A 6,000-nucleotide genomic window follows, 5' to 3' on the forward strand; every position below is an offset into this window, starting at 1 on the left:
ATGGGAACATACCAGTACGCTGCCAGGTAGCCCTCTCTTCAGGTATCATTCAGTCCCCTGAGCTTCTGCCCTGCAGCTTCTTACTAAACTTTGCCTGCCTAATCCAGAGTCCACTGAAGTCTGTGGAAAACTTTGCAGCTGAAGTGGGAGTTAAAAGTAAACCCTAGTGGATGTTACACATTACATAATGCACTCTCACCTTTATTGATCTGCTGCTTTGTGTCAAGGTTATGTCCACACCAACAGCAGGGCATGAAGTGTGACGCTTTGAGTGATGCAATTTACTGTATATATTATTACATGAAAATGACAGTGAAAAATTAAATTGGCAGAAAAAGTGACTTGTTACAAATGAAATTGTGTGTAAAGTGTAATATGATATGGAAATCACAACATTTTGGGCTATAGCTTTGAGGTCTGTTATTTAATGCATAAATATTGACATCTTAGGAACTGTTGCAGGAAGAAAACAGGAGGAGAACAGATATTGATTCCTTGTACCAGCCAGCTATACATAATCTGCACTAGCTTTTTCTGCACTCCTTAATTTTCATCATACTTTATTTTAATGAACCATTTGGGATATGGGAAATCATTTTCGCTGTGTTTTTTAAAACATCTTGGTTCACTGATGTTCTTGTTCACCTCACACCAAAGCTATTCTGTGAGTGCTAGCCCTCTCCACCACAAAAATGTAGCTGTGTGTTCCTTATCCCTCTTTTCATGGTAGCAACTTCTTCAGTAAGTTGCTAAGCTATCACATAGCACAGCTCCTATGACTGATGCATGTGCTAGTTCGCTGGCCAGCTGATGTCAGAAGAGATTTGAAATTTTGCTACCTTTTCCTGGTTTTTAGGGGAGCCTCTTTTGACTATCTGACTGCTAATTTTCATGGAAGAACACAAAGTTACTGTCTCTCAGCAGTGGCTGAAGTCAATCAATGGGTTCAAAGGTTTTGATGAGGGTACAGATAGGGCTGTCCCATGTGCTGTGCCACCTAATCACAGACCCGCTGGTAAAACCCAATCTAAAAATAAAAACCTTGGTTATTCAGAGATATGGTCTTCTTAGATTAAAGCAGGAAGAATCTGCATAGGAACATAGCCTGAACTCTTGAGGGTTTGGCTTTCCCCATCTAAAAAGAGGAAGTGTTTCCCCTCGTGTCTTTGCTGATACCAGTTGTTGTGGTGTCACAAGAGAGGAGAGGGAAAGGCTGTTCCTCTTTCAGCCTGTTCAAATGTGAAGAAAGGCAGGCTTTGTCTTGATAGCCTTGTGTAACTTTTTAATAAGGAGCATGTGGTCATACAAGGAGCTTGTATGCCACGAAGAGCAGAAATGAAGGTGCTGATGCAGAGTATGTTTTGTAAAGACTATCCTGAATGGGTGGAGAGACATCCTGTGAAATTCTGATTAGATTGTCTTGTGTCTGAAGTCTAATTTCCTCCAGAGCTAACCTCATAATCAGGGCACCAGCTGACAGTCACGTCTGCTTGCTTGTCTGCTCTCCCTTGACTCATAGAAGCATCCAACAGTCCTGTCTGTGCACTGTTGTAAAGCACAGTTTGTGTGGCTGTTTATAAAGGAAACGTGAAGGAGTGTTAATGAGTTGACCTTTTGGAGGACTGTGATTAATGTTTCATTCCTGGCTTCTCGCCTCCGCTTCAGTCACCCAGTTGCACTGTCCTTGTTCTATCATTGCCTCATCTCTTCCACGAATATCAAGGTATGCAGATACTGCAGTGATGGGAGAGACAGAAGTCCCCTAAGCAAGCAGGCAGATGTTGTGTGTAATAATAGAGCCAGCAAGAGAAGGGGAAGGCCTGTAGCTAAAGTGTACAATACCTGAAAAATCTCAACAAGGATGTTCAGTGCATTGAGAGAAGAACAAGGGAAACTACATTTAATGAAAGATAGAAGATAGATTTAGCTTGCTGAACCAGGCACTGTATTTCTTGGATGACTCCTAGTTTCCTTGCTAAGTTTGGCTCTTCTGACACAGGGCTTGAACAGGGTTTATGACCAAAAAGACTGACAATCTGTATTTCTGAAATGTTCACCTGCGGTGCAGGTGTTCATGAGTGCTCACCTCCAGCAGGCATCATCCACAACAGTGCAAGGAACCTGCCGTGGACAAAATAAGTTCTTCCAGTACGCATAAAAGGAACTTTGTGTGAAATTTCAGCCACACAGTACAAAGAACAAACACAGAGCAGTGCAACAAGGATGTGGAGAACTCACAGCACTATGGAAAGGGAAAGCCCGGCTCATTTTTCACTTCTGACTTCTCACCTCTGACATATTTGTTTGCCTCATTTCTTACTAACCTGACTAAAGCCAAGCCAAGCCATTAATTTCTCCAGCTTTTACTCACACTTTGCTAAGCAGCTTTTCTGGGGGATTTCAGTTTTTTGTTTTTTTTTTCCAATGCTTTTTATTTATTTATTTAATGAGCTAAGGCCCAGTAAATCAGTCGCAGATAGACAAAAGGGCTAAGTGACCAGGGGTGATGTATTTGGAAACTAACTCTTGCCTCGAGGCCAATCCCCCAGGCTCCCCTAAGTCAATACCTTGTTTGACAGGCAACCAGTTGAGACCCTTCTCTGGAAGAGTTTCTCCTTCCTTGCTGACTACAGATGAAACCTAGGCTACTTTCTCCTCCTAGGCAGGGTTAGCCCATCCGAATACCTCTCAGACATCTTGTGCTCCTTCTTTCTGCGTAAGGTAGTAGGGACTGGCACCAAGGCAGGGCATGGCTAAGGCCAGATGCAGCAGTGCCACTCTAGAGTAATTCAGAGCTTTCTTAAGAGCTCCTAAAAGCGACCCAGATATATTTTCTTCAGGCCGACCTGTAGCTTGGTTTGCTCCAGGAGTCTTCCTGTTTGAAAATGAGCCCTGACAGGAATGCATTTGTAGGTGAGAGCCCTCCTCCTTCAGACAAAAAAAAAAAACAAAACAGGGCTTCATGTGGCAGACACACTCTGCTCCTGTACGGTGTGGTGGGTATGCTCTGCTCCTGGACGTGGCTTAAGTCTTGCTCAGGCTTGTGAGCCTCAATGGGATTGCTCCTTGAATCAGACGGCTCATTAACAATGAAGCACCAGGCAGAGCTCATTCCAGGAAACAACCTGGTGAGGAATCTGAGCTTGGCAGTCGCTTTATTTAATAAATATGAATCACTTTTTTCTAATAAATATGGAAGGGAAAGCCATCACGACATCATTCCTCTGTTATCTACAGAATGCCTCACATCGCAGCTAAGGAGGAGGGGATTGTACAACCTGATTCCCAAACTAATTGGCAAAAGACCTAAATCCTGGAAAATTACTGACCAAAAGGCCTCACAATCCTACAAATACTGATCCCAAGCAAGACCTCCTGGAGCTCTCCAGGGACCACAGCAACCCTTGATCTCCCCCTGAGCTGGGACGCCTCTGAGGGGAAGTGCCCCTTGGGGCTCAGCCTTTTGGGGAACAACCTCCCACGCCGACAAATGCTGAGGAGTGGGGTGAGTAATTCGATCTAGGGGGTATTTTGGGGGCCCTCAACTGGAGTTAGAAACCACTCAGGGCCCTGCAGTAAGTCTTGGGTGAACCTAGACATTCACAAATCTTTAACTAAGCTACTGTAGCAAATTTCTTTAGAGCATTGTGTTAATTAACTAATACTTAGATGTATTAAAGTGCTGTTAAAATCATATAATCTATCCTTGTTCTTTGCTATAAAGGTATATAATAAATCTGTACTTGGTGCTACAGTAAAGTTGTGTAAAATCTAATTGGCATAGCCAGCAGGACGGCAAGCAGTATCACCAAGGATTTACAAAAGCTCAGTATTCGTCCCAATCCCACCTTCCCAGGGGAAAGGGCCCATAAGAAGTGGTGTTCCTGGGAAGCTGTAGAAAAGCAGCTAAACACTTTTAGAGGTTCGAGTAAGGATGGGAAAGATAAAGGTGTAATCTGTAAAATGCTGGGGACATGCCTGGAAGCCACGTGTCAAGAAAAAGGAGAAACAACCAGTAAAATGCAAGATTTGAAGAATGAAATAAAGGAACATGAATCTACTGTCCTGTTACTATCAATAAAAATAGAACTGCAAAGACAATTTTGAGAAGCTCACTTGAAGGAACAAAAGTTATGGGAAAACGTTGAGATGATGTTAATGCAAGCCCCCAGATCCCCTGATATAGTTTAAATCCAAAAGCTAATTGTATCACATGAGGAATGGGGTGATAATATTTGGGGTGATTCAAGTAATGATGGCTTAGATGAAGATGACCACCTCTGCCCACCAGGGCCTCCCCAGTATACTGCTAGGCCAATTATAAGAACTGAAGAAACTTTAGGGCCACAGGGTGGAGCGGCAGACTGCACTAGAAAAATAACCCCCTCTGTTTCGACCCAAATGACCCATTTGCAAGAAGGCTGCTGCCTGAAACAGAATAATGACAGCGTATGTGAGCGTCTGGAGAAGACAGGGTGTTACTGAACGGGGATGAATCCAACAGGTACTGGGGACCGGGTGGCCCCACAGCTATCCCAGGTGGTACAAGGCACCTGGTACCTCCTCAGGGAAACAATCATTTTAAAAGCTGATCTTCACTCTCTTAATAAAAAACACTGTATAAGAATTTGTGGTATCAAATTAATCATATTTGTTGAGGTGGGTCAGGAAATAAACAATGTTAGTAGGCAAAATGAACTTTCTAGTAATCTTGCTATCAAGTAAGGAGCATGGACTATCTGTACAAATCAAGGCTCCTTCCCTTGCTGTTGTACCACCATGGGAAAGAAAGGTGAAAATAGCTATTTTTATTTCACAGAAAGTACTGCAAATAATCCACAGTTTTGTCTGCATACAATATACTGGGAATTGCTCGTTCCATTTGCTCTTTCATTTTCCTGTTGCCTTCGACATCATGACACTCTTGTTGTCTCATTCCTACTCCCTTGCAGCTCCTAGCGTTTACATTTCACTTTTTAAAAATAGGCTGCAGGGTTCTCAGAGCAGGGCCTTCCTTTACAGATCTGTGTGAGTAACGTAGCTACAAAGACTATGTAAATCACGCATAAATCACAACCAGAACCATGTGTGGGTTAGATTTTCAGACATGCTGATGTGACTGGTGATATAACGAGGCTCTGAAACTCACCCTAATCAAGAACAACTTGCTGATCATTACAAAGTGTTATCTATAAAGATGAAAACTGTAGATATATCATAGTTAGGCATTGTGAAGACACTTGATAGGTTTTCCAAGGCTGTAAAAAGACAGCTTGACAGCAGTCTTTCCACATTCTGGTGCCTGGTTGGTGCAAATGATGACCCCTCTGTCCAAATCCTATTGCACTGCTCTGACCAGATACCTGTGTTTTATTCACCTGAGTTATCTTGTGTGCTGAAATTATTCAGCTGTCTTGTGGCTAAAGGCATTTGTGATATGCAGTATCATATCTGACTCCAAAACTTCTTTGTCCTTGTAGATCTTAATGTGTGAGGAGGGTCAGAAGAGAAGGGAAAGAGCTGAACTTCAGTGTTTTTCTAGAACTTCGTGAGTGTGAGAATAAAATGCTAATGCAGGAAATATCCCCCTGAACCCTTACCCTAGAGGACTCATCTCTTCCTCTGCTTGGGGCTGAAGCTTTTGACTGGCCACCTGGACCACATGGAGGAATACCTTACCAATTAAGTAGCTGCAGGAGGAAAAGAGGTTGGGATTGCAAGGTAGAGGACAGGCTCTATCTGGAAGGCTTAAAGTAGCCGATCAGTTCTCATCTCAAACTATAACCGCGTCCTGGACAGTACCTGCAAAAGTCAGGGAAAAATCCCCACTAGGGTACAAACCTGCAAAGATGAAGAAAACAGAATCAGAAAACGTCCGATCGCTGTGTCTTTGCACCAGTTGGTCAGACTGAAGTGTGAATTAGAATGAGAAGGGATATGGAAATATTTTAGAAAACTTCAGCTGCTGTTATGTAGCTTTTCCTGATGTGAAATACTCTG

Source organism: Aythya fuligula, chromosome 1, assembly GCF_009819795.1.
Source record: "Aythya fuligula isolate bAytFul2 chromosome 1, bAytFul2.pri, whole genome shotgun sequence".
Lineage (NCBI taxonomy): Eukaryota > Metazoa > Chordata > Aves > Anseriformes > Anatidae > Aythya > Aythya fuligula.